Here is a 25,386-nt window from a genome sequence, read left to right on the forward strand (position 1 = left end):
CACACACTGAGTTATTTTCCATTTGCAGACACCTCCCGGGCTGCCTCCTGTGCCCTGCCTGCTGCCACTGCTTGCGGGGGGGGGAGGAGGAGGAGGAGGAGGAGGAGGAGAAAAGGAGAAGGAGAAGAAGAAGAAGAAGAAGAAGAAGGAGAAGAAGGAGCCCTTGGCCATGAGCTGAGGCCAAGCTGGTGACATCCAGGCTGGACCTGGCAGTGCCATGTTCACCACTGGATGGATGATCTGAAGGTGGATCTCGATGGGTTTGTGACTGTGCAGCACACAGAGGTTAAAGAGTGGTTAAAGAGTCCTGGAGCAGGGATCAGGTGCCACATTTCCCACCCCAGGAAGGAGCAGAAGGACAGGGGAGGAAGGCCCTGCACTTCCCAGGAGGTTTTGGGTGCTCTGGCAGCAATTCCTCTTTCTGGCCAGGATCTCAGCTCCCTCCACACCACTGCCTCGGGGACAGGAGAGTGGTGGCATTTCCCAGAGCCCGTGGGGAGCTGCCACCCCTGCAGCTCCATCATCCCCATCATCCCATCCATCCCCATCCATCCCCATCCATCCCCACCCGGGCTCTGAAGCCATCCAGGCCTTCCAGAGGAATGCATCCATCAATTACACAGGAGACACCTTCCGAGCACTCCTTGGAGATCACAGATCTTCCAAGCAGGCAGCTCTATTAGATGGGCACTTCAGCCAAATCATTAAACTCGCTGCCAGTCACAGGGAACAATAACTTCTTCTTTCCAAACACTTATTATTCTCTCAGTTACTTATTTACGAAGAATATTTTGATTCGCTTAATGCTTGGAACATCTTCCTCCAGTGCTGAATTAGAGATGATGGAATTGCACATTCAGGATAATTAAATAAGACAGCTTTCTCCAAATAATAATAGTGTTGTAATGTCAGACAATGAAGGGACCCAGCCAGCTCAGGCAGGTCTCCTCCTCCCCTTCTGGCTGTGCTGCCTGGACTTTTCCAAGGGACAAAGTGGCATTAAAGCTGATGGAATCACTCAGGATGCTCTCGAGAGGCTTTTCCCTCCCTGCCATCAGCGCCCCTTTTTCTGTCCTTTACATCTTCGCCAAATTTTAAGCAAAACACTTTAAAAATACTTGATAGATTTTTTCCCCTGAAAGAACACTGACAAAAAATGCTTTATATATTTCTGAAAAACACCTTTAACCAGTGACTTCTGTCCCAGCCCCTGGCTAGGGCATGGCACTCCCTTCAGGGGAGACGGACACACAGCTCACCCTTGTGAAGCTCCAGGTGAAACAGAGATTTTTGGGGTTCACTTAAATTCACAAAATAAATTAAGCATTTAAATTCTAGCTTGTAGAGTTATATGTTGAATTTTAACCTTTTACTTAAGAAACCTCTGCCGTGGTACAAAGGGCATAGGAAAATGCAAGTTACTGAAGCTTCTTGCATAAAGAACAAAACCAAGGGATGCAAAGGACCCAGATAAAGAGGCTGCTCTGTCTCCAAGCCCATCGAGACTGGCAGATGTACTCAGATAAGCACCAAAGGACCAAAAGCACATGCACAAAGAGGAAAATTTCAAAAGTTCACATGAGGAAGACCAAATCTTCAGCCTCAAGAGACCACCAGGGACCCCTCAGGACCACCACAGCAAACCAGGCGTGCCCAGAAGGGCTGGAGCTGTTCAGCACGAGAGGCCAGGCCAGGCCAGGGTTGGATGTGCAGGGAAAGTTGTGCAATGTGCTGCACATGGAACACCTTGGGAATAAAGGTGTGGGTCAGAGCAGGCTCGGGGCACAAGTTTTTGGGGAGATATCTCACTTGTGCCAGGCACTGACAATACACACCCACTCCAGAGCTACCCCAGCTCGTGGAGTCTGGTTATTTATTCCGTGTATCACCTCACAGGCATCCTCCTCCTGCAGCCCTGGAGCAGCCCCAGTCCTGCAGAGCCCAGCACTGCCAGCACCACGCTGGGACTGCTCCGGGCCAGCCCCACTGCCCAGGGCACCCCGGGGTGGGCAGAGCTGCAGCTCGGCAGTGCCACCGCACCCACATCCCTGGAAACGGGTCCTGGACATTCTGCTGTTGCTGCCCAGAAGTTAATTACTCTTAATGACTCTGTTTTTAATAGCAGAACAGCACAGGGCTCTCTGAGGGATGACTTTGCCTGTATAAATGCAGGTCAGGAAGGCTTTGTTTGGAAACTGCTTCCACAGGAGCCCAGTGCTCATTTCACAGCAGCAGGAAAAGCTGGACACGGAGCCACAGAGGCGAGGAAGCCCAGCCTGGTTTGGGTGGAAGGGCCCTTAGGGAGCATCCAGCCCCAAAGCCTGTGCCACAGCAGGGACACCTTCCACACCCCACATCTTCACACCCACACCTTCCTGATTTCCAGCTGTGTCCTTTGGGAATTCAATGGTTTTTGCTGAACTGAAGAGAGGTCACTTTAGCAGAGAAAAGAAACATCCTGGGAACTTCATAGATTTTGTTGTTTGCTGTAATAGAGTTACAGAAAACTCCATTTATTCAGGCACCAAGTACATCCCCTTTTGGACCAGCCCAGCCCAGCCCAGTTAGCCCAAAGCATGGCCACTGGCTGCTGTTCCCCAATTCTCCAGGAGAGTGATCCAGGGGAGTCCCCACTGGAAGGTGCCGTGGGACCCAATCCTACCACAGCTGGCACTCTGCTAATTAGTCCTGACAAATCCTGATAATGAATCATTGAGAATATGAGTTAAGCATGAAATAAAGCAAACAGCAAAGATCTTATGTAATTCTTCCTACTTCAATGGCTGCAGGAATTGAGTCATGAGATTGTTTTGGAACATTTTATGACACAAGTCAGGAGAGCTCTTTGTAAATGAAGTTTTAACTTTCTTTCTGTAAGGGCTCTTCATGGCTGTGCACATTTTGTACAAGTAGAGATCTTTTCCTCATCTCTTTTATTTATTCCCTTAGTGCCCTTCTTCATTCATTTTGTAGCAAGCCTGGTCTGTGCAAGGCTTTAGCCAGTGTACAGCAACAGCAAACTCAGGCAGAAAACATCGACAGCCTGCTCTCCCCAGGTAATGCTAACAGCTCCTTTCTGTTGCTGTGGGCTCAGCGTATAGATTTTTACCTTTATTCTCTCGCTCTGATAGACTGACTATCAGGCAATCCTGCCCTTTCCCCATTTTCTGGTCCTTAACCACGGCTTTCTTTCATGCCCTATCATCCTCCATGAAATGAATTTTCCCCTGGGTTCACCTTTCTCAGCACTCACCTGGCGGGCCTCTGGATCCTGGTGTTCATCCCTGGGGGAGCCAGCTCTGGGTCCTGCTGTGCCACGCTGCATCACTCAGCTCGGCTCGGCTCGGCTCGGCTCGGCTCGGCTCGGCTCGGCTCAGCCCAGCCGAACTGAACCGAACCAAACCGAACCAAACCAAACCAAACCCAACCCAGCCCAGCCCAGCCCAGCCCAGCTGAACCAAACCAAACCCAGCCCAACCCAGCCCAACCCAGCTGGGCACAGCCCTGGGCTCTGATTTGGGCTGGATGCCATGGACTGTGTTAGGGATGCTGCCAGACCCATCTCCCATCTCAGTTATCCACCATAAATGCACTTTCCTCACTTCCAAAGGACACCCCAGCGCAAAGCAGGGCATGGGAAGGGGATCTGGGGGATTTGTGCTCCCCCAGCTCCTGGTGCTGGCTCCAGCCTGGCTCCATCCCTGCCCTGCCTGCAGCCACCCCTCCTCAGAACCACAATTAAATACCAGCAATAATGCACAGCAGGACATTCCTGCCTTTCCCAGCTTCTCCCAGGTGTGACAGGAGCTGCTTTGGGCCCAGCACCTTCAGCAAGGACTGCTTCATTGTGATATGCAGAGCTGAAGCCCAAATCTGATACAGATATAGGATCAAACCTTGTACTCCGTGGCAATCTAATTTTATCCTGACATGTTGATTGCTCGCTCTTCATCTGTGGCTGCTGTCCCAAAGGGGCTAAGTGAGAGGAGCTGCATCTTTTTTTTTTTCCTTTCCTGTAAGATGACATGAAATAAATTCAGAAGAACACACACAAGAACAATGTGGGGTTTGTTATTCACAAGACAGCTTCGAGAAGGGAAAAAATTGGAGCTGAGATTTGTGAAGGATGGTACAAAATATGATGGAATTTCTGACTAATAAATCACAGAGAACCATTCCAAACCAAGGGAACTGGTCCGTGCAGGGGCTTTTGAAAATCACTCTGTATTGTTCTCCCTGCTTTCCAGCAGGTGGGAAAGATGGAATTTCTTGGAAAAGCCAGGCTGTGACTCATGCAGTCTATTGGCAGGTGCTAATGGGGAATTTTCAGCTCCCAGACCAACCAAATCCAACCCCCAAATGCAGGTGCAGGGTTTCCTCAGGGATCTGGAGTTTCGAAGGGAGGAACATCCCTCAGAGGCACACGCAGCACCTCAGGAAGCTGTGGCACAGTGGAGAATTAATTACCTGTCATTTCAATTAGGGCTTGCAGAAATTCAAAGGATTCCCACAGATTTCCATGGACATCAAATTCCAAATATAAAGCTGAGGAACACCAGCAAGGGGCACAGCACCAGACTGGCACAGCAAAAGCAACACGAGCCCTTGGAAGCACCAAAGCAGCGGCAGACAGGAGATCTCTGGGTGAAAAGCACATCTCTCACTCAAACACTGTTTTTTAACAGAAAAAGCCCAGAATTAAATTATTTCCCCCATTTAGTTCTGCTAAAAGCAGCCAGTGCTGAGCTCCTGCTCCCCCCAGTCGACCCCTCAGGGCATGGAGGATCCCTGGTCCATCTCTCTGGGCATTGCCCTGGGGGTCACGGGTTCAGTTCAGCAAATATTGGTCCTGCTAATGAAAGGGGAAAACCTGATGCCAATATTTGCAGAGCCAAAGCGCTGCCCTTAATTTTCTTGCAAATATTTAAAGAAAAAGTCAAACAGAAACTCACCCGCCCATCAGGAAAACCTCATTTGCACCACTGACAATCCAGAATTTCTCACTGAACCTCTCTCACTTCTAATAACCCAAAACTTAGAAGTGTTTCTTAATTTTAGCAGTTCTTTTTTTCTCTTGACCCAGATACACACAAGCTTTTACTACTGGGAAATGCGATGTTCATGCAGCAGCGCTAAACCCATCATTTATTTTTGTATTAAACTTGGAGAGTTTCTCTCCTTCCTCTTTAATTACCCACCTGGACGGTGCTCTGCATTCTCTCTAAGTTTAGAAGGTGTCTCATGTTCCCACTCTGGCTCCTCCATTAGCTCAGGGTCCAACTCTGCCTAAATCAAACTGAATATTTAAGACACACCAGTGGTGGCTCAGGGTTGGTGTGAGTAGACAAGAATAAAATTGCTTTTTATAAGGTTTTTATTAAAAGCAGTTCAGTTTGGAGACCAGAAGATGAATTAGAGGAGTGATGCTGGGCTGTGTGTTAATTGCAGACAGTTAATTTAATTAGGGTGGCTGTGCTGGAGACTGAGTGGGCTCCAGCTCTGCCACAGCCACGGAGAAAAATCCATGTCCTCAAGACATCCCCTGATTTTTCTGGTGGTTTGACTCATTAGCAATTTTCCTTTTCATGCTCTTTGAGGGGGAAAAAATAATAAAAAAAAAAAGGCATTTTGGAGAAGAGAGGAAGAAGTAAAAGACAGGCAGCCCCATGAGAGCACTTAGGGAGGAAGAAGCCCTCCTGTGTTCTGTTTTTCCATTTGCAGCCGGTGGCTCAGCAGCAGGGGTTACCTGAGGCAGCCCCAGCGCTTCCAGAGGGCACAGCCTGCCCAGCCTTGGCCCTGGGGAGCCACAGGAGTGGGCAGGAGCTTTTAGTGCTCCTAAACACGACATGGAATTCAAATTCCACCCCATAAATCACCAACTTCCCACCGGAGCAACGCCTGGGAGCGGGCTGGATTGGGATGTGCTGAGTTAATGTTGGAAATCAAAGTAACCACTGACAATCCTCTTCAAACACAGCAAGTTTCCCTTTTCCTCACTGCCAGGAAGGAGAATCTTCCCTTCCTAAATGGGAATTTTTACCATTACTTTACGTCCTTTTCTGTTTTTATGAGGCAAAAGTTGTGAAGGCATTCCAAACATGAATTACTTGAAATGTCTGCTTAAACCCCACCAGAACTAGGCTGGAACTCTTTAGACTGGAGTGTTCTGGAGTTAATTTTCCATTTCTATACCAGTGAAATGGTGGATTTGTTCAAATCTAAAGAACATTTAAGGTTGGACTCGATGTTCCTGGAGGTCTTTTTCAACTGTGATCATCCTGTGATTCTGTGAACACAGTCTGAAAAATCAGAAGGAAAAAAATGACAATTAGTGCATTCCCTGAGGGAAGCAGACTCATTCCAGCTCCTCCACTGGTCAAGGGCTGCACGTTGGGTCTCTCTTTGGTCAGTGCCTTTTCCTGGTCCTTTTGCTGTGTGTTGGGAGTGCTCCAGAGCCCAGAGCCAGGGGGAGTGAGGGCCTGGAGGAGATGGAGAGGGGCTGGATTCCGAGTGTTCACAGGGAGAGGAACAATCTGCAGCCTCTCTTCTGCAGGAGAGGCCTCCAGAGAACGTGGCTGGGCTGGAGGAGCAGGACTGTGAGGAAGCAAAGCAGCCAAGAGCCACGCCAGGCAAGTTTAACAGCTGCATTATTTAAAATTATTTAATTGACAGTGAGTCTGTAATCTAAGGCTGCGATGTAAGCAAAAACCCACTTGAGCCAAATTGCTGTGACACAATCATTGGCTGATTAATCCCCAAAGTACACTTTAAAGGACACAGCCAAAGACTTCAGGACAACGGTCTCATTTTTACTGTGCCACATCATATTTTTCATTTATGAGAGCAGCTCTTGTTAAAGACCTGTAATTTCATCTTTGGTTCACCCTGTGAGGAGTCTCTGCCTCATCCCAAAATACTCACTTAGAGAAGCTTTCACCAAAAGCTTGCAGCCAACAATAAAAACAATCTCCCTGAAACCACCCTCAATTTGGGGCACTTCCATCAATCCAGCTCCTGCTGACGCTCCCGCTGGAGCTCGGGCTGTTAAATGATTTCTCACTTTTATCCTCGCTCTGAAACTGCACAAAATTCTCACATTTGGGCACCGCTGGAAGCAAGGACAGGAAAGCTGCAAAGCTCCTGGGCCCCGTGCGAGGCAGGGAGGATTTTGCCCGAAATGTCCCCGTTTCCATCACATCCCTCATGCTAATTGAGTTTTAAAGCTCGACTTGAGCTTCCTGTTGGCAGCTGCTGGCCCACCCCACCATCCCTTCTGGGGCCATTGGGTGTCTCCTGGGATCTGGGTTCGGCTCCAGGTTTTCCACACTTTTCCTGCACAGGACTCCAGGGAACCATCTCGTTCCTTGCTGCTGCAGTTCCTCTCCCTCTCAGCAATAACAAACCCACTAATTCACATCGCTCCCAGACACGAGAGCCGTAGCAATAAAACTTGCAAACAGAGGAGAGAGAGAGAGGCACGGAAATATGATTCAAACCTAAGCTGAAGTTACTAAAATCCAATTGAATTCAAATTTCTTTTCCTCCTTCCCCTGGTTGATGTTTCCCCAAAGCTACTCCCTTGAATTACATGTGCACAGTCACCCTTCATTTCCATCAGCTGCATTCCCACGTTGGAAAAAACCCCACCAGCTTGTGTTGCTTATGGAGAAAATAATCTAAATGATGAAGGTTTTGTCCAGGTGAGTTCTGGGTGCCTGGAAAGACTGAACAGCCAGGGATGCCTCTGACACTGGAAGGGTTTGCAGGAATGAGACCAAGCAGAGGTCTGACCCCCATTTCCAAAGGAACAGAGCGTTTCTAGAAGCACAACAAAGAGCTTGAGCAGTGGTAGCAAGCAAAAAAAAAAGGGTGAGAATTGGGTTTGGAGAAGCGTGGGCAGCATCTCACCATCATCAGCCCAAACCTTCCTGCTGGAGCATGGGCAGGGGAGCAGAGAGGTGACATCTGTGAAGTGGCCGTGCTGGGCTGACACTGGTGCTGCTGGATTTGGTGAGGCCATGGTTGTTTCCAGGATTTCAGCCCTAGGGAACAAGAAGGATGCTGGTCAGACTTGGTTGGCAGCACCACTGCCTGATTCTCACTGCCCAGGAAATGGGGATGTGTGGCAAGCACAGCTTCCCAATTTAATGGGATTTTTGGTGGGATGAGAGAATTGACCGTACAGGTGGTGTTGAGCACAGACCTTCCAGAAACCAACTGCAAAATAATCTCAGATAACCAAGAAATTGCTGAGATCCTCAGAGACCATCCCCTGTGGGGTGGAGAGGCCCTGGAGGGGATTTCCCAGAGCAGCTGTGGATGTCCCTGGATCCCAAGGCCAGGTTGGACACTGGGGCTGGCAGCACCTGGGACAGAGGGAGGTGTCCCTGCCTTGGGACACTCCCAGCCCAACCCATTCTGTGATTCCCCCTACAGAGCACACACAATAAATACGTTTTCTTTGGAGCACTCTCATCCAGGGTCCCCTCCAGGGGCAGTGCTGTGGGTGCAGACATGGGGAGGTCACTCCAGCTCCAGGAGTGACCACAGGATCAGCCCCGAGCTCGAGCTGAAATGTGAAATCTCCCCTGTGTTCATCAGCCTGTGTGGAGGCCTCTTGCAAAACCAGCCCTAATATTCAAAATTTAGCAACACCATCTGTTAGAGACTTTGTTAAATAAAAACAACTCATTACCGAACTTAGATCTGGGAGAAGGATCGCTTTCCTTCACAAATAACTGATTTTCTTCAACAAATAGTTGTTTCCCAGCATTTCTGAAGCGTTTCCAAAGGTTCCTGACAGCAGCCACGTTCCTGACCTGTAGCCAAAGAAATAAGTGTACTATTCATCTGGAACTGGCAGTAACTCCTGACATTTGAATGATGTTGCTGAAAGGTGTCTTTGTACCAGCTGGTAAATAACGATCCCCTAATTACAGATATAAATCTGGGGAGGCAGGAATGCGCAGTTCAAAGTGATGAAAATGTTTAATAAAATATGGCCCAGAAATGGAGAACGTGATTAGATTCAGCATCTTGACCACAGGGGTGCTCTGGATCTGCTGATGGAGCCACAGCCCCCGAGGATGGCACCTCCCTGTCCCAGATATGTTGGAATTGTCCCAAAAATCTGAGCATCCAGCGTGGCATGGAAACCCTTCTTACCCATCCAGGTTCTTAGGGCTGCTGCAGAGAAGAGCCTTTATGATGTGCTGATAATCAGCAGACCTTCGTTAATTTTGTTTCTCCAGTGAAGTTTGATGAAGATATGGTTTCCTTTTGGGGCCTGGAATTTGTCACCTCTGTGATTCAGACTTATGTCATAGATCTCTAATGACAGAAATTGGAAAGAGCTCAGAAATGTAGTTTATTTTCTTAATAGTTTTTTTAAAATCACCTTTTAAAATTCTATCCCAGGTCAACTATTCTACAAAAGCCATGGTAGCTTGATCTGAAATGGCTTTATTTTGGTGCTTCACTTTCAGGTTTTTTTTTTAGTGTTACATTTATTCATTATAATTTTTTTGTTGGTTTTTTGGCAGTGGATAAAGACAAATTCTTTTACTTGAGATTGATTTTTCTAATTGTGGCCTCACCAGAAATCCCCATCAGAGCTTCTCCAGTGACTCCCACAAGTCACTGAGCGCAGCTCAAAGCCTGAGACAAAGCTCATCCAAGGGTCTGCATGGAGGAGATCTCTGAGGTGACCTGGGGAATATCATGGAATGTTCTGAGCTGGGGGGACCCAGCAGGATCCCCCAGCCCAGCCACCCCAAATCCCACCCTGGGCATCCCTGGAGCACTGTCCAAAGGCTCCTGGAGCTCTGGGGCTGTGCCCATTCCCTGGGCAGTGCCAGCACCCTCTGGGGGAAGGACCTTTCCCAAAAACAGAACAAAATAATACATACAGGTGTATATACAACACATTGTAAATTCTAACACAGCCTGGGGAATGGTGAGTGACCTTTCTGACTCCTGAGACACAGCACAGCTCAGTCCAGGCTGGATTTCACATCTCAGAATTGTAATTATCAGCCACAGCTGATTTCAGCCCAGATCTCCATCCCACTTCTACAGCTTCCTCTGAGCTGAGCCTGGAAGGAAAATGAGGGGCTCAGCCTCCCTGCCCTGCTGCAGGGAGCGAGCAGGGAAGTTCATTGCCAAGCTGCCAGTGTAGTTCCTTTCTCCAGCACTACATTCATTAACTCTGCAGCACAACACTCAAATTACTCCTTTTTAGCTTCTGCAAAGATTTTCATGTCATGCTCGGGGTGGTTCCATCTCATTACTGCTGCTTCTTCCCTGTTCCATTATTGATGCACAGGCACTGCCCATACCAGGATTCATTAATAAGTCACGTTCTTAAATCCATGTGCTCCCCTGAAAGGAAGGGATCTCTGACATAACATCTGCCTGTGTTCAAAGTGCAAATTACAGTAATGAGACTCTGCTTCTGCTCATCCCATCCCACCCTGCCATGGCAGGGACACCTTCCACTGTCCCAGGCTGCTCCAGCCCTGTCCAGCCTGGCCTGGGACACTGCCAGGGGTCCAGGGGCAGCCCCAGCTGTGCCAGAGCTGCCCACCCTCTAATCACCAATCCCACCACCCTCACATCACCAAAAATCTTCTTGATGCAGACATACTGGGGCCACGTCTGATGTGGGGATGAAGGACACGCCAGGGGATCGCTGTGCATTTTCTGGTGACCAAACCAACCTTCCCCAGAGTTCTGCTCCAAACCACTCCCCAGCAGCCAGACTGGAACCCAAACCATCCCAAACCCCAGCCCACACCCTGCCATTCCCACCCCAGTGCTCGGGGCTGGGCCCCGCCGGGGATTAAACCAATAAAAGGGGTTTTAGGAGGAAACCTTGTACAGCAGAGGCAGAGCTGGGCTGCAGGAGCTGGAGCTGGCGTGCAGGGCTGAATTAATAGCTTAATGCAATTCAGTTCTTACTGGTTGCCTGGAAACTAACTTCGAGAAAAAAAAGAGGAAAAGCACAAACCATAATGGGTGTAGAGGGCTTAATAGGGAATTATTGATGCCACCAGACTGTCTGACAGTCTGATGGATTTCTAACGAAATCGCTCCAAATGCTCCTTTATTATTATTATTATTATTATTATTCTATGTTTTCCTGAACAAGAAGGTCCAGGGGCAAAGGAGAGGAAATACCCGCGGTGAGTGGCGGGTTAATGCGGGCAGAGGCTGCCGTGTGCCGGGGCTGGAGCATCCCTGCCCGAGCCAGCCGGGGGCACTGGGGCTGGGGGGACCCCAGAGCTGCTCACGGGCAGGAGCTGCTTCCTCCAGCTGGAAACCCAACTGCTCGGGAGGAGCACTGCCCCGGGAGAGCTCAGGGGATGCTCCTCCTGTGCTAATGGGGGCAGAACACATGCCCTGCAAAGTTCCTGCCACCCCAAAGGCTGTGGGGTCCTCTGGGCTGAGCAGTGTCACCAGAGCCTGCAGGAGGGCAGGGAAAGGGGACCAGAGACAGCTGAAGCAGAGGCTGCTTTTGATGGAAAGCTCCTGTTTGTCCCATTAAGGACCTCATCCATCCCAGTAAGGACCTGCCAAGTCTGGGAAGGCACGAAGTTAACTGTTAATGATGCATGTTTTAATTAAGGAAGGAAGCAGCTCAGCAGTTGTGGCATCACAGAGCAAATCCTGCCCCTGCAGCAGCCCCAGGTCACAGGGGCATCCCCTGGAGCAGCTCTGACCCCAGCCCCTGCTGCCCAGTTTTCCACCTTGGAATAGTGCAGGTTTTATCCTGATTATTTCGGACAGGAATTAGGCCAGTTTAACTACCTGAACCTTCAGGTGAGCTCCCACCTCTCTGCTGGCGCTTTTGGATGTGCCAGGAATGCACGGAGAGCAGCACCCCAGAAATCATCAGCGAGGTCAGCACCTGGGGCTGCTCACAGCCCCCCAAAAACCCCAGCCCGGAGCCTCGGGGCCAAACCCGGCACCTGGTCAGGGTGAGGCCCCTCGGTGTCACAAACAGCTCTGAGGACAAACCCTGTCCCTTCTCCCATCTCCGAGTGCATTGTACAAGGGCTGGGTAATGGAACTGTAATATAGAACATACTGTAATATAGAACATACTGTAATATAGAACAGTGCAGGGCTAATTTTGAGTCTGCTCCTGATTTATCTGTGATGTCAAGATATTCAGTAGATACCTCGAGAGCATTTAAAATAGTCTCTAAATAAAGCAAGTCATTATTTCTTGCTAAAAATGGGGTTTCAAATGAGCTAGTTACTGCAAAAAACAACAAACTATAAATTGTTTTCCAATTCCATAGGTGCCTTTCCTGTTTCCAAGTGATCTGTGGTAATAAAGTACCAACCTGGAGATCAAATGCCCCAACAAAATTATTTAACAACTTATAGAATGTGCATCAAATCCCTACAACCCAAGCTAAGACAAACATAGTCACACACCCTTTTTATTGCAGTTCTTTAGACACTGGGTGTGTAAATAGGATTTAGTTGACCAGTTCACTTATTTTTCACTTATTTTTCACTTATTTTTCACTTATTTTTCATTGTTATCCCGTTGTTTTTTTTTTTTTTTTTTTTTTTAGGAGTTCCTGAACCAACAAACCTGGAAGGTGGAGCTGTTTGAGCCCTGGGTGGTGAGGGGAATGTCTGGATTTTCCAGAAGGACGGACAGGAGGACAGGGCTCCAGGCTGAGGAGCTGCAAAGCCTTTCAGGTACAGAGTTCCCCCCGAAGCAGGGTGGGTTTCCAGGAACGTCCCCTCTCTCTTGGGAGTGTTTGTGCCACAAACACAAAGGAGGAGCCCAGGAACCAGCACAGCCTCACCTTGGGTGGGACCTGGGGCACGAGTGCATCTTCTGCCTTCGGAATTTCCATGGAAACAAACTGTTTTAATGGGAAAACAATGAAAAATAAGTGAAAAATAAGTGAATTGGTGAGCTAAATTCTATTTTTATTCAATTCTGGGGAGTCCTTGAGCTGGAGTCAGCCTCTCTTGCTGTCCCTGCCCTGCCCGAGCCCCTGCCCAGATCCTGCAGGGTGGGATCAGCTGCAGCCCAGCCAGCTCCACTCCAGACAGCCCGGATCAGAACTCAGAATGGAAATTGCTGCCTCCTCCTTGTCATCTTGGAGCTCAAATGACTGATCTGAGCTCAGGAGATGTCTCTGAGTTGGTTAACTTTGCAAGGTGGACGTAAGGAAAAGCACCCCTGAGCCTTTTCTTCTGGAAAGGAGGAGATGTCCTCCTGATGTTCAAAAATGTCAAGGTCTTATTTCATCCTAGTTGCTGGAACACGTCATTCCGAGGTTGTTACTCTGCAAAATAATTCACAGATTCCAAATACTGATATTTATAGCTGAAGCAGAACTCCTAAAGTCTCGTGGTTCTAATGGGAATGTTGGCAGGTCCTTTATTATGTCACAGAGAGCAGTGGAGTTAAAAGTTCTGGAATCAAACTATCAATGCATGATAAATGGGGGGTGAGCTGCTCGTGTCACACCACTTATTAAGTTGGTACCATAAATTATTGCACTGTAAAAATCAATGTTTACTTCAGACTTCCCTCCCATATTTTCATTGCTATTTTCTAGAATTCATTTGAAAAACTACAAGAAACAAAAAAAAAAAAAAAGGGAAAAAAAAAAAGAAACCCAAAACCACGTGAAACAGGAAAATTAATTTTCTTCAGGCTGAATTGTTCTCTATTACCTGAACAAAACAACAGCTGAGGGTGTTGCAGTTATTAAAACTAGCTAGACAAGAAAGGATGAATTGGAGATGGATCAGACCATGGAGCCAGATATTAACCAAAAACTCCAAGAGTTTAATTAAGGAAAGTATGATTTGTTTGGCTTTTTTTTTGAGAATGAATCACTATTTATCGGCCAATTCAAATTTTAATTCCCAGACGAGACCTCCAGGGACACGGCAAGTGTAGCATGAGTGTCCCTTTAACATCAGGCACGAGGTTCTAATGTTAATTCTCCTGGATTTTCCACAAGGAGAAACCTCCACTGCTGGGGCAGGACGCCCTCTCACCCTGCCCTGCTCTGAGGGGATGCTGAGAGCTGCCCAAATCTGCCTGGATGGCACAAAGGGAGAAAAATCCTTCATTTCCTCCTCCTGAGCTGTCTCAGACTGCCGGGACACCCAGCCTGTCCATCCCTCCCCAGAACTCCCCCCATTGAGGCTCCAGGGATGTTGCACAGCTCTTAAACCCTGCTGGGGAACACTCAGGAACAGCAAAGCCACAGGGATTTGTGTGGGAGCAAATCCTGTTTGCCCTGCACAGCCACAGGTGAGCTCAGCATCACACCTGGCCCAGGGCTGCAAAGGTGTCACTCATTCAGGAGCAGCCTGGGAGGTCCTGTCAGCAGAAAAACCAGAAAAACGAGAAAAAACACATTTTCTAGGTTTTTACACCCAAAGAGCGGAGCTTTTTTGGGAAAACAGAATTGTCCCTGGCATTTCTGCCAGTTTGGTTTCAGTTATACTTGGCAGGAGCTGCACGCCAGCAGTGCGTTCCTCACTTTGTTTTGATAGACTCTGTCTCCCAAAATCCGAGTTTTTGGGGATTCCTCTCCTCAAGCTCAGCACCCAACCACTTCCTGCATTTCCCAAAGCTGAGGGCTGCGTTTATCAAGTGCCACCTACACTGCACAGGCTGGCAAAAATCTCCTTTCCTCCAGGCCAAGCACAGCCCCCTATTTATTGCCAATAAGTCAGAGATTTCGCAAACAACAGCATCAAAGAGCACACTAGCTGTACCTCTGAGCGAGCACATCCCATCTCCGGCGAGGTTTTATGACAGATGATTCAAAGGGGAGAAATTAAGAGGTCTCAGAAGCTTTTATGGCTTTTCTTACCTCATCGGTGTTTGCACGCCAGCGGGAGCGGCGTCGCCGTGTTTGGCTGCCATAAATAACGGGGCTGAAGCAGCCAGGTGCCACTGAGGGCTGCCACAGAACGCTGAGAGGGACAATTCCCACCTCACACAGCACAGGACAGGCTCCTGGGCTGGGCAGGGGCACCCGGGGCATTTGGGATTTCAGCAGGACACTGCCTTGGTTTGCTTGATGGCCACCCACACTCAGGGATTCTGGGATTCCCCTGCCCTAAAAACAAAAAAAAAAGAGAAAAAGTCTGAATTTTGCAAGATAAAAGCTTAATATTTAAACTTTGCCTATCTTTAAAAGAAGGGACTGAGGAAGAAGCTATGGCTGCCTATGCCTTAACAGCTTCAGCAAGGATTCTGTGCAGAGTGGAGGAAGGAAAAGGCTCTCAGATCTCAGGTCAACATTCCCCCATCCTACAAATAAACATTTTTAACCCTCTTGGGGTTAAAACCCCCATGGTTGTTGGCCATGCGAGTACCTGTGCTTGTAATTGCCTGGGGCTTGAGCAGCTCTGCCAGCAGGATTTTGCAGAAGCACAAACTCATTCATCTCGCAGGTTCAGGGTGCATCTGCAATCTTCTCCCAGCCCACTTTCCTACCTATTAGCTCCAATTTAGATCATCTGCCTGCTTTGCAGCTGGCGCCGTCTGCAGAGGGGCTGGGAGCCAGCACAGCCCCTGCCATGGAGCTGCTCCTGCCTGAGGTGTGCAGAGTCGTGTTCAAATCAAAGGAAAAGCTCTGAGGAGCCTCTGCTCAGAGCCCAGAGTGTCCTGAGAGCACGGCATGGCAGGCAATGAAAAATCACACATCTCCTGCTCTCTGCAGCTGGGAAGGTTTAACTAATTAAACCAATTATTTTGCTGTAACAATATGAAATCAAAGGGGTGTTTTTTGCTTAAAAGCAATAGACAGAAGCAATCTGAGCTAATCTTGTGTGTCAGTCTGGAGGAAGGATGTGTTGCAGAGCTGCTCTGGGGCAGATGTTCAATGGGTGACTGCATAAACCCTGTGTGCCTCAGCTGGAGCTGCCCTGCACACCCCATCATTCCTTACAGGTCTGCTGGGATTTATTGCCCATCTCTTGAAGTTTATGCACCTGATGGACAAAGACTTCCCAGAGTCCCAGAATGGTTTGGGTGGGAAGGGGCTTTAAATCCCATTCCACCCCTGCCATGGCAGGGACACCTCCCCCTGTCCCAGGTGTCCCCAAACACTGTCCAGCCCGGCCTTGGGCACTGCCAGGGATCCAGGGGCAGCCCCAGCTGCTCTGGGCATCTGTGCCAGGGAACAATTCCTGCCCCACAGCCCATCTAACTCTTCCCACAAGTGTTTTTTGCAGCGTTTGAGGAGGAGGGGAGTCCCACTGAGTTTTGTGGTGCCCAGACTCTGCAGCCTAGGCAGGATCCCCCCGTGCCCTGGCTCTGGCTTTTCCCTCCCAGAGGGATGGGGCAGCACAGCCCCACAGCTGGAGCCTCTCCCCACCCAAAGAAAAGCTGTGCTGGTCCCACGTGCAGCTCAGGACCCCGTCCTTGGCACGCAGGGAGTTCTGCTGTGGTCTGCAGGCAGAGATGGATGGGCTGTGCCACCCCAGGCAGGCTCCAGCCCTTCCCCTGCAATCGCTGCTCAGCCAGCCGTGGCAGTGCACAGGCACCTGAGGAGCTTTAAGGTCCCTTCCCACCCAAACCATTCTGGGATTCTGTGCTATTTACGTCTCAGAGTTCCTAATTTACTTCCTGCATGTTACACATATTATGTTCAATCTTAAAATAGTACTTCTCTTTATATTATTTTTAATTAAGTGCAACATTTCTGGGGTTTTTTTGGTTGTCGTCCTGACCTTTCCAGAGCACTGAGCTTTGCCAACAAACCAAATTATTTGCCCATGCTGCACAAAACCAAAGCTAACTGCAAAATAATATTGGTGCCATCTATTTATAGCAGATATAAAATCCCCCAGGAAGCTGGTAAATCCCCTTCTCTGTGCTCAGGTATGAGGGGCCACAGCTTTCCTTTCCAGTAGGGTTTCATTATCCAATACTGGTGATTGATGCTATTCCTGAGTAATCTTTCAGATAAATGAGCCCTCCCCATCTCATTTCCATAACTATTTTATCACCGTGTGAATTAGTTCCTCACACTTCTGCAGAGTTACCTCTCCAACACGAATTTCTTTACAGAGCAATAGAAACATCCAGCAAACTAAAAATATTGTCCCAGCAAGTGCTGAATGCCTCCCAACAAACCTCAGATTCGTCTCTTTTAACAATTAAAATACTGACATTTTTCATCCACTCCTTTCTCAACAGGTGAGAAAATCCAAACCAAGAAAAAAGGACCAGACAGAGGGTAGGGGTATTTTCTAGGAAAAACAGTGGTCATCCAGTAAAATCCTATCCAGATGTAAAATCCAACTTTGTGAAAATCTTCCTTTGTCAATACTGGAATTTCCTAAAACATCTCTTCTTTTTGGAAAACAGCTTCAAACGAAATAAAAACAGCTTCAGAAATGGAGTTTAGAGGAGTTGGAGACAAGCAAAGCCATTTGTTCTGGGATTGTCTAGATTGGTTCTCTCAGTTCTGAGCTGAGGAAGGTGTGAAAACAGGCAAAGAGTGGGACAAGATTTGACTGCTGTGGATGAAAGGATCAATTCCAGGCGAGTTTCTGTTTGTGTTCACTACAAACCCATTTTTTCCAGGGTCTCACATAAATCCAGACGTACTCTGGCACTGAATGAAGAATGGAACTGAAACCAGGCTGGGATTTGGGGGTGTGGGTGGTCAGATTCAGCAGCAGAGCTCTCACACCCCATTGCTGGTATGCATTTAAGATGCTCTCTTCATCAAAAAACTTATATTTAAAAAGAAAATAAAAATGTTAAGCCCTTTACTAAGGAGAGAATGTGAGATCAGAGCAAAAACCAGGTGTGGAAAACCACAGCCATAATTCCACTGCTCAGATATTTCAATATTTCAATTTAAAAGTCATTCTTGCAAAAAAGCTGTCACATCCATGACTTGATCAGTGCCGTATAAAAAAATGTCCTTCAGAATTATTTGAATCACAAGAAACATTCCCAAACCAGGTTTTGAAGCAATACCTAATGGCAGTATTTATCTAGAAGAGCACCAGTGCTGCTGGCACCTCGGGAGCTTTGGGAATTGTTATTGCTCCTCTACAACAGGGGCATAAAGGCACAGCAGTGCCTGGGATGGAGAAAACAGCCCCAGAATCCATAAATTCCCATCCAGGTGAATCCTGCAATTTATTGTTCCTGTAAAGCCACAGGACTTTGTGTCACCACTCCAGGAGTTCAGGGGACACAGAGCTCCTGCAGATTTCTCTTTGCTGGCAAGCAAGGCTGTGCACTAATGATAAAATCATTTACATTTCTGTCAAGCTGATGCCAAAATGGCCTCATAACTTAGAAAAACCAACTTGGTGACATTTGTGTACACTATAAGGAGTTGCCACCTCTTGTAAATCAAGATTTTTGTTGAAAACAAACACATTTGCCTCCATATCCTGGGTTCTGTGTTTGTTCCTCAGCCTTGGGATGAGCTGAGTTTTCACTGAGACATCTTTCAGGCCTTTGCTCTCACATTTTCATAGATTTCCCATCAAATTTTCTCTTTCTATAGAAGACTTATGTCTGCACACAGCCTGGCATTACCTGTTGTGCAGGTGGAGCTCAGCCTTCCCAGCTCCCTGGGCTTTGTCCCTGCAGATCCCTGAGCAAGGACAGGGATGTGGAAATGTGTGTGAAATGGGAAAGAACCCAGCAGCCTCCATCCTCCTCCACTTCTCCTTGAAGGGTTTCCTTTCCTTTGGAATGTTCTCTCTGAAACGGTGCCAAAACTGACAGCATTCCTCAAATTCAATTTGTTATTCCTTGAACAACAGAAGAAAACATAATTTTCTTGGGAATATAATATGCAAAACATGCTTGGGTTTATTATTTGAAAAACTCAGACAGTTTTGCCTATGGAGATAAGGGAGAGCAGAAATAACATTCCCAATGCAGAAATAACATTCCTTATGCAGAAATAACATTCCCAATGCAGAAATAAATCTGTTTTTCTCAGCAACATCCACAAATGCTGTACCAGGTGTTTCCCTGTCCATGGCTGGACACAGCACATCCCTTCAGAGCCGTGTGACTGTGAGAAGCATTTCAGGGCCCATGGGGAACTGCCCAAATTTCACCTTGCTCCCTGCCCCCATCCCCAGGGGGCTGCAGCAGCTCTCTCCTGGAGCCTGGGTCTGGTTTCCCCATTCCTGGAAGGTTTAAATTTTCCCATTCCTACAGGATCTGAATTTCCCCATTCCTGCAGGAACTGATTTCCCCATTCCTGCAGGATCTGAATTTCCCCATTCCTGCGGGATCTGATTTCCCCATTCCTGGAGGCTCTGATTTCCCCATTCCTGGAGGATTTGAATTTCCCCGTTCCTGGAGGATCTGAATTTCCCCATTCCTGAAGGATCTGAATTTCCCCATTCCTGGAGGATCTGATTTCCCCATTCCTGGAGAATTGGAATATCTCCACTCCTGGAGAATCTGATTTCCCCACTCCTGGAGGCTCCAATTTCGCCATTCCTGGAGAATTGGAATTTCCCCACTCCTAGAGGATCTGATTTCCCCATTCCTGCAGGATTTGACTTCTCCACTCCTGTAGGATCTGAATTTCCCCACTCCTGCAGGATCTGAATTTCCCCATTTCTGGAGGATCTGAATTTCCCCACTCCTGCAGATCTGAATTTCCCCACTCCTGCAGGATCTGATTTCCCATTCCTGGAGGATCTGAGTGTCCCCAGCCCTGCAGCTCTGACGCCCAGCGAGTTGCTCCCTGGGGTCCCTGCCAGCCCAGCCAGCCCAGACCCCAGGCCAGCCTGGGGATGCTCCATGGGGAGCTCGGGGGCTGAGCCAGGGCTGAGCAGGAGGAAGGCAGGAGCAGGAGCAGTGCTGCTCACTCAGCACTCTGCCTTCAGGGCTTCGTGGGCAGCTCCAGCTCCCTCCCAGCCCCTCAGGAGCAGCTCTGCCCTTGCACGGCTGCACAAGAAATCCCCCCACTCAAATACTCAAATTGGGGCCAGCCCTTGCTCTCGGAGCTGCTGTGCCACAAACCAAGCAGCAGCACTCCACAGGCTGCTGGACTCCTCTCCCAGCCCTCACGCTCAGCCAAGAACTCCCACAGAAACGCTTTTATATCTCAAGACTACTTGAGAGGAACCTAAGTACTGCACTTTCACTGCCAAATTTAATTTCAGCGTGGAGCTCTCAGCTCACTTAAAGCTCGCCAGCCTCTCTGAGGGCTGAGAGCTCCTCAGGGCACGGCCTGGCCTCTGCCATGGGGGCACAGAGGGCAGAGGAGCCCTGCAGTGCCTGCCCTGCTGCTCTGAGCCCTTCTCCTGCATTCAGAGAGCAGCTCAGCATCTCAAGTACATCTTCTGGAGCTGCAGAGTCACCCTCACAATCACAGAGTCACAGAATGATCAGGTTGGAAGAGACCTCTGAGACCATCAAGTCCAACCCATGCCCTAACACCTCAACAAACAATAGCACCAAGTGCCATGTCCAGTCTTTTTTCAAACACAGCCAGAGATGGTGATTCCACCACCTCCCTGGGAAGACAATTCCAGTACTTCATTATTCTTTCCATGAAAAATTTTTTCCTGATATCCAACCTGTACCTTCCCTGATGTAGCTGAGGCTGTGTCCTCTGGTTCTGTCAGTGCTGCCCGGTGGAAGAGACCGACCCCCACCTGTCTGCAACCTCCCTTAGGGAGTTGTGGAGAGCCATGAGGTCACCTCTGAGCCTCCTCTTCTCCAGCTGAACAGCCCCAGCTCCTTCAGACGTTCCTCACAGGGTTTGTGTTCCCATCCCTCTCCAGCCTCATTGCTCCTGCAAGGGGAGCTCACAGGGACCCTCTGCAATCCCAGGGTCACTGAGGCTGGCAGAGCCCTCCCATGGAGTCCCAGCTGTGCCCAGTGCCCACCCTGTCCCCAGCCCAGAGCCCTGAGTGCCACCTCCAGGTGCCACCTGCAGGGATGGGCACCCCAACCCTCCCTGGGCAGTGCCAAGGCCTGAGCACCTTTCCATGGAGGAATTCCTCCTGCTGCCCAGCCTGACCCACTCTGGTACGTTTTGAGGCCATGTCCTCTCATCCTGTCTCTCATTTCCCAGGAGACAGGACCTCCCTGGCTGTCCCCTCCTGTCAGGAGCTGTGCAAGGTCCCCCCAGGGCCCTTTTTATTCCAGGCTGAGCCCCTCTGCAGCCCCTCACTGCTCCTCACAGGGCGGCTGTGCAGAGGCTCCCCAGGCTGGCACACGGGAAGGGGACTGGGCAGATGCTCCTGGGTGGATTCTCATGGTTTGTCGTGAGAAAAATCCTCCAGAGAACAGAGAGCGAGGACTGAAACAGAGATGGTGCAGTACCCAGAGTCAATTGGAGAAACAAAATTAGAAACAATCTGTGTTTCAAAAATGTGGTCAACAGAATGCATCACCATGACAATTCTTGCTAGAAGCAACAAGAGAGGATTGCTGGCAGTGCTGAAGGAGGGCTGGTTCAGGAGTGAAGATTCATCAGAATGCAATTTACAGCACCAAAAAAATATATCTGTAGTGGCATTTCATTGACTTTTATTCTTAAAATGTGAGAACTAGACTGAAGAAGCATTACCTTACACTGAATTCTGTGAAAATCCTGATCCTGATGGAAAAGCAGAGACATCTTTAGCATGTTCCTTGGTGGTTGCATTCCAGACAAAGCTAAAATAAGGATCAAAGATTTATATCACAGATATAAAATAAAATCAAACGAGAGTCTCAGATTAAGGCACACAGAGGTGGGCTTTAAATTATAAATATGGTTCTAAAAGGAAATGTAAAGAAAGGATTAAGATACCCATGCACTGAAAAAGAATTCCTTTTCAAGGTGCCACCATGTCCCAGCTCCCAGCTGGAGAGGAACACAACTCGCTGCAGTTTTAACGATGGCTCTCCCAAAACATCCCATTCAGGGGGTGGCTGTCCCTCTCCCCAGCTGCCCTCCCTGGCACTCTGGGTGAGGATTCAGAGCCACAAAAATGGATTGTTTTCATTTGGGGCAGCTCTCCTGACAGATGAGGCGACCCAAACGTGTTTGTTTGTATCCTGGTGGGGAGAGGGCTGAGCTGGAAGGAGAGAAAAAAGTGAGAAAATGTACCTGGAGAGAGAGCAAGGAGCCCAGAGCAGCTGGGGCTGCCCCTGGATCCCTGGCAGTGCCCAGGGCCAGGCTGGACACTGGGGCTGGAGCAGCTGGGACAGTGGGAGATGTCCCTGCCATGGCAGGGGGGCACTGATGGGATTAAAGAGCTGAACTGTTCTGGGATTCTGTGATCATAAAAAGCCCCAAGGAAACACAGCAACGTTCTGGTGACAAATGAAATAAAGAGCAGCCCTGGCTGGGGGTGGAGGTGGGATGGAAATCACGTCTCCACCTCTGGAGCTTCACCCAGCAGCTCTCCCTCAGGGGTTACTATTTACTACATTTTAGGGAGTGCAGGCACTGAGGATAAATTTCCTCTCTTAAGCCCATAAATCTCTGCAGGTCTGACTGAACGCTCAGCATGGTATATGTGTGTGGCTGGGCTGACCTTGAGCTGGGCAAAAGTTTGTTAAAAAACTTCTCCTTTTGGAAAAAAACCCCACTGCAGGCTGACAGATCCTACACAGCTGTCCATCAATTACCACAAGTTGTCTTAATTTTTTAGTGCCTAACTAACATTTCTTTCTCATCAAAACACCGCGTGTCAAATATTTCATTTTGAATGCTATGCTATGTTAAAAAATAGTAAATCACTTAGCAACTAAAATGAAATATTTAATGAGAGGTCAGATTGGTTAACTTGTTGATTCTGGGATGAAATAATTTTTTATCATTTTTGCTTTTAACAAAGCCTTTTTATTTTCTTCTCGCCCCAGGCACTTTCGAATTGCCAAGGAATAAAATAAATATATTACCCCCAGGTAGGCACTGTATAAGTAAAATATGGTAGAGTTATAATAGAACACTGAAAAACTCCATTAGATTGCTGTTCCTTTGTCAGAGGCAGGAGTGGCTGGAGCAGCACTTGTATATCTCAGTGATATCTAATTCCCAGCAAAGCTCCCAGCACCAGGAACAGAGCAGCTGCAGGCAGCAGGATCATCAAACACGGCAGCAGAGGGGCGAGAGGGAAAATTCACTGAGCTGCAGAGGGACAAAAACGGGAGGAGACGTCAGTCACTGTCATCCTTCAGTGGCGTGGTGTCACCGTGACGCCAGGCCGGGTCTGAGGGGCCCAGCTCAGCCCTGATAGACCCAGCTTAGCTCTGATGGGGTCAGGTCAGGTGTGATAGACCCAGGCCAGGTGTGATGGGCCCAGGCCAGTCCTGATGAGCCCAGCTCAGTCCTGATGGGCCCAGCTTAGCTCTGATGGGACCTGGTCAGCCCTGATGGACCCAGTTCAGTCCTGATGGACCCAGGTCAGCCCTAATGGACCCAGGCCACGTCTGATGGACCCAGCTTAGCTCTGCTGGGCCCAGCTCAGTCCTGATGGACCTGGCTCAGCTCTGATGGACCTAGGTCAGGTGTGATAGACCCAGCTCAGCCCTGCTGGAGCCGGCTCAGCTCTGCTAAATCCAGTTTAGCCCTGACAGACCCAGGTCAGCTGTGCTGGGACCCAGCTCAGTCCTGATAAATCCAGTTTAGCCCTGCTTGACCCAGCTCATCCCTGCTGGGCCCAGCTCAGCTCTGATAAACCCAGCTCAGCCCTGCTGGGCCCAGCTCAGCTCTGATAGACCCAGCTCAGCCCTGATAAACCCAGATCAGCCCTGATAGACCCAGCTCATCCCTGCTGGAGCTAGCTCAGCCCTGCTGGACCCAGCTCATCCCTGCTGGAGCCAGCTCAGATCTGATAGACCCAGCTCAGCCCTGATAGACCCAGCTCAGCCCTGCTGGAGCCAGCTCAGCCCTGATAAACCCAGCTCAGCCCTGATAAACCCAGCTCAGCCCTGCTGGGCACTGCCCATGCAGACCTGGGGTGACCATCCCCAGCCGCCCCTCGGTGTGACGTTCCCCCAGCGCTGGCACAGGCAGGGCCACGCTGAGGAGAACGCAGCGCTGGAGCCTTTCCCGGAGCAGGGCTCTGCCACTGACGTCAGCTTCTCCCCAGTGCTCCCAGTTGCTGCCGTGGGTGGGCTGGGCTGCCCAACACCTCCCTCGAGGAGGGGAGCCTGGCCCTGGTGACTCAGGCTGCCAGCAGCGAGGTGACAAAGTGCTGCCTTTCCTCCGCAGCCGCGGCACGGTGCATCAGTCACAGAGGGGGCACAGCTCCAGCCCCCCGCTCTATTTATGGGCGCAGGGAGAGAAAAACATGCTCCTGCCACATTTTAAAATAAAATCTATGTGAGTTTGGTGAAAAACACCAGATGACTGCACACAGGATGAGGGGATATTAATGCAGACAGTGACACCTCCAGTTCTTGTGCTGCCTGGAGAAGGCAGCAGCAGAGCTGCCAGCCTGGCCTTTGGGCACCTGGTTCGTGCCCTGGCTTTGGCAGAGGCTGGGAAGGGCAGGGACACACTGCAAACAGCAGGAGCACAAAATATTGGCACAGGTAGGCCAAATTCTGGTCTAGCTTTGGTGCCAATCTGGCAAAGAGCACTGGGAGAAAACAGGAACGCTGGGAAATGTTGAAATATTTTCCTTTTTCAGGCATTTATAAATCTACGAAAGGCTCATTGATGCAACTGAAACAGCTGTGGCTTTCTAGTATTTGTCTAAAGTAGTAATTCTTCCAAGTATTTCACAGGATGTTCAGCCCTTCAAGTGGAGCTGTACAGCAGCAATTATAAAATGCAAAGGGCAGCACTGCTCAAATGAGAGACCTCAGCCACAGAGAGGTTTCAGCTCCTCTAAACCTCATTTGTAAGCAGGGATAAAATGGAAGAGTAAATGGAAGAACCTGATAGCTTCATGTCAGAAAAGACATGAACCGTGACACAGCAGTGTCAGCCAAAGGAAAATGAGCTGTTAAAGCACCTGGAGTGGAACAACACACGGATTCTGAAGTGGCAGATTAAAAAAAAAGCCCTGATAATGGGTCACGAGTGATGAAATTTATGCCTTGTTTCTGCCGTGCGCTGGGACTTCCACTTCCAGATCTGCAGTCAGAACAGATTAGATTGCCTCCAAATGAAAGTGTCAAGGTAAAACCCGGCAAGTGTAGTTCAACAGCTCTGTAAAAACATTGGCAGCGAGGGAAACAAGAAAACAAACCTCATTCTGCTTTTCCTGCAGCCCCTGCACCTGGAGAACAAGGCTTTAACAGAGGCAGCAGAATGTGATAAAAGCCCAGGGCCTGCAGCAGCGGGGTGGAAGGAGGCCTTAAGTGCCTGTCAAAAGATATTAAATAAGATTTTTTGGAACTAAACCACAATTCAGCCTTTCTAATATCACATTAAA

General features: G+C 49.0%; 1 long non-coding RNA gene across 3 annotated transcripts; it reads right to left on the reverse strand.

Moving 5' to 3' along the window:
- Positions 1-1,287: 1,287 nt before the first annotated feature.
- On the reverse strand, positions 1,288-23,250 carry LOC115496996 (uncharacterized). 3 transcript variants are annotated; one of them, XR_012057973.1, is made up of 7 exons: positions 21,579-23,250; positions 18,569-18,786; positions 14,868-15,116; positions 8,696-8,819; positions 7,909-8,042; positions 5,199-6,299; positions 1,288-4,638 (listed from the first exon to the last, which is right to left on the reverse strand). It is a non-coding gene; the product is annotated as an uncharacterized lncRNA (long non-coding RNA). The 3 variants fall into 3 exon arrangements; XR_012057972.1 differs by having other exon boundaries at positions 1,288-4,013; positions 4,468-6,299; XR_012057971.1 differs by having other exon boundaries at positions 1,288-6,299; positions 21,579-23,249.
- Between the last annotated feature and the right edge of the window lie 2,136 nt (positions 23,251-25,386).

This window comes from Taeniopygia guttata, chromosome 12 (genome assembly GCF_048771995.1).
Source record: "Taeniopygia guttata chromosome 12, bTaeGut7.mat, whole genome shotgun sequence".
In the NCBI taxonomy this organism is placed as follows: Eukaryota; Metazoa; Chordata; class Aves; order Passeriformes; family Estrildidae; genus Taeniopygia; species Taeniopygia guttata.